Source organism: Propithecus coquereli, unplaced genomic scaffold (assembly GCF_000956105.1).
Source record: "Propithecus coquereli isolate 6110/MARCELLA unplaced genomic scaffold, Pcoq_1.0 Scaffold624, whole genome shotgun sequence".
Taxonomy (NCBI): domain Eukaryota; kingdom Metazoa; phylum Chordata; class Mammalia; order Primates; family Indriidae; genus Propithecus; species Propithecus coquereli.
Window position 1 is genome coordinate 361,330 of NW_012152219.1, and position 4,043 is coordinate 365,372.

A 4,043-nucleotide genomic window follows, 5' to 3' on the forward strand; every position below is an offset into this window, starting at 1 on the left:
ACGCTGGAAAATATATTTTCTTTTTTTTTTTCTGAGCCTTGATAATTGCTGATCCACTTCCAGGATGCAAGAAGGTAACATATAAATACCACCTATCACAGAGACTCACACTTGGCAACTGCTTCTAATGAAACAGCTTGAATGAAATGCTTGTCTCTAAAACGCTCCTGTTATAAAGAATACCAACTAAGATACGATATTATCCCTTTAGTTTTGGTGATGTTAAGTATGATTGATGAACCTGATTTCTGGGCCCTACAGCAGACATAATATAAGAATTTCTAGGGGCAGAGCCCAGGAATTTCATGTTAAAATACGCAATCCCAGAGAACCATTATGAACACACAGAAGCAGCAAGTTTCCGAAGTATGTAAAGTAAGAACAAAAAACAGTTATTGGAGGCTCCTTAGAGACTAGCTAGCCATCAACATGGAAAAACGTGTACACAAAAAGTAGGGAAAGGTTGAAAGTTCTGTAGAGAAGAGGAAAACAGCAGATGGTTTTCGATTTGTATGCATTTGGGGCTCGGTGACTACTATGTACACTAAACTCTGCACTAGGAGCTTTGGGCACACACATACACAAAAAGATTAAGCCAAAGACGAAAGCCTGGCTTAATAAATTATTTCTGTTCTCTTTCAGCAATGTTAATTAACTGTTTGGTGAACGTCTTTTATGTCATGGGCCAACCCCCGTTCATGTATTTTTTCAATTCCTTTCAGTAGCTTATAAAGGCTAACTTCACTTTAAAATTTGAAAATCACTGAACTTCATACATTTTGCTGAGTAAGCATTAGAATGAAGGCAAACTCAAAGAAGCAAATATAAATATTATTTTTAAAATGTGTGCCGAAAGTTTTGTTCCACAGGATAGTGAAGAAAAGTGCTCAACAAATGAGCTTAGGAAAAATATTGATTTATTGCCATAGCAGAACAACATCAAAGATAAAATGACGTTTATTTTTGATATAATGTTTAGGTTCTTGAGCAACGTTACGCTCACTGTATTGGTTTAATACTGTTTTGGGACCCAAACTGTTAATTTTAAATCCTGTTTCATTTACTTCACCTGGAGAAAGGGAATAAAACGTGCCATAGGGTTGTTGTAAGAATTAAAGCACAATTGCAGGTAAAGTACTTAAAAGAGTCCTGTGCATGGAATAAACAAGAAATAAAGATAAATTCCTGTTCTCATTATCACTGTTATTGCAGTTGTCATCTTTTAAAGAAATATCATTGTAGGCAGTTTCTTTATTATAACTGCATTTTTTTTCTCAGAAGATGGAACGTTTCATTTTCTCAACAATTCATGCGTTCATGCATAACATTACACTGTATCTCCGCATTTCACCTTTATCAAAATAGACACCATTTTCATAACATGATCAAAACTGCATTTAAAAGTTCATCTATGACCTTTTGCTGATACCTCTGAAACCCTCAAAATATCTGTAAAACAATATTGCTTAAATTCAGGACATACATTCTAGATGCCTAACAGTTTGCACAGAGGTATTAGAACATATGTTGATACAAAAACAATTACTTTGTCTCATGGTTAAATCCTCTCTGAGCACTAATAATCTTATTTCAAAGGTCCCTTCTTTCAACCTTCTAATCCTTTATTGCATTCTCCAAATCTGTGCAATGTGGATCCCAATTTAAAACCTAAACAATATAATTTACGTATCTTTTTGAAGTTAAAAGATTTTTTTTTTTTTTTTTTTTCTTAAGCCACTTTATTTCAGCCTTCATAGATTTGTTCTTATCAAGTACGAATACTCGAAATGTAAATTTGGAATTAAGCACCCACAGCCATTTAAGCAATCATAAGCTGATTGCTGGCTCCGTCACAGACCAATAAAACCGAATAATACACTGTCACTCTCCCTCTCCTGACTCTGCTGCTCTGGCCATCTCAGCTTTGGCAGTGTTGCCCGAGGCTCATGGTGACACTCCTGACACACAACAGTTTCATTTTTGGAAATAATTTCACGCCCCAAGAAAAGGAAATGTCAATTTTAAAGGTACCTCCGCTGTGAGTCTCCCACGAAAGTACACACACAGGCATGCACGTTTTAATTTATGAACCTATATTCAAATATCTGCTAATAATTGTTGCTTGTAAGAGGACAATGAACAAGTGTGTGAAGTAGTTGAAAATGTAGGTTATATTTTAATGATAATATTAGCTGATGATAACATTCACTGAGTTTTTCTCAGGTGTATAGTACCGTTACCAGCATTATTTTATTTTATCCCCTAGACTCCCACTACTGCTGATATAATGATGGTTATTACCCTAATTTATAGCTAAGGACATGAGTTGTAAAATGTTTAAATAACTAGATCTTGCCCAAGGTCAAACAGCTAGTATGTGTCAGAGCTGAAATGGTATCCTTAGTCTCTATTTCCACAGAATCATGGCTTCTCAAGATTATAAACAAACATAATTCAAATAATTTGTTAATTCATTTGGTTAAGGGCTATACATATGCTTCTCAGAGAGCTACAGAAACACTTTGTCCACATCTATGCTCCACTTGACAATATAGCTCAAGAAAAAAATCAATACTTATGTCTCCTTTCTACTTATGACATAAAATATGAAAAGAAACAGGTGAACATTCAGTCTGAAAAATGAGAGGCACACAAAAATTTTCTAATAAGGGAAGAGAGCAAAATAAGTGTCTTCCCTTATCTGTTAGTAGAAAAAGTAATAAATAACCCTAAAATTTCATCACAAATGAAAATAATTTATCTTAAGGTGTTCCAAATTTGTTATCTTGTGGGCAAAATTAAACATATATCTTTTCTAGAAAAATACACATTCTGTAAAACACTTAAAGAATCAATATACATTAAATTGTTTTGACCATGATCTTACAAGCATGGATAAAACAAAAATGAGAAATTGTGGTACCAAGAGCAAGAATTAACACAAATCAGAATCAGAACAGCATAAGCTACAGAAATTGGGACTATTTGATATATGAATTAAATTATCAGGACCATATTTAAATTTTATGAAGGGAATAAAAAATTAGAAAAAGGCCCCAGGGACTATCGAAACAAATTTGGAAAAATGAAGAAAAAAAAAAAAAAACCTATGAACTGATGATGATTGCAATTTAAACTTCCTTGAAAGCTAAAGCAGTTTGCAAAGAATTGGTGAATTAAAAGATAAATGGGTAGATAATCCTAAGAATATATATTACAGAGATAAAAGGAGATTAAAATATAAGATTGAGAGATGATAATGTTAGAAAAACTATAAATACCTAATCAGAGTTTCAAAGGCAGATAATAGAGAAAATAGGTGAGATTCCATATTAAAATGATAATAGGTATTAATCTTCCAAAATGTATGAAATACATAATCCTGAGAGTCATAAAACACAACTAATTCCAAGAAGAATAGGTAAGCATAAATACACACCTATTTACATCATAGTTAACATGCAGTTCACCAACGTCAATCTTCAAAATAGCCACAGAGGAATAAAGGTCACTTGTAAGTTAGTGATAACAAGACTGACTGCTAAAACTAAAATTTTACACCTAATGAAAATGCCTTTCAAAATGAAAGGTGAAATATAAACAATTGGATAGCACACATATAATATATAACAAAAATGTAGGCAACACAATGTAAAAATATAAGAAATTATTTTTAAAACATTAAAGCATAACTAAATCAACATGATAATATGCAATATTCATGAATAGAAAGACTAATCAAAGAAGATACCAATTTTCCACAAATGTATTTCTATATATAACGCAAGTCCATTCAAACTTCCTATAATTTTTCTTTCCTTTTTATTGAAAAATCTGTATAATAGCAGAGTAGGTTGTATTGGATCAACCCTCCCAAACATGATGATAAGAAAATTTGAACAAAATAGAAAGAATAACTGGTTAGAGGTACTATAGAATGACCAAACAGCCAAAAGTTAAATTAATTTTTAATCTGAATGAGGAAATAGTGCTACATTCATATGTTTCCCCCCCCAAGGGCACTCTCCAGTCTGTGCAACATG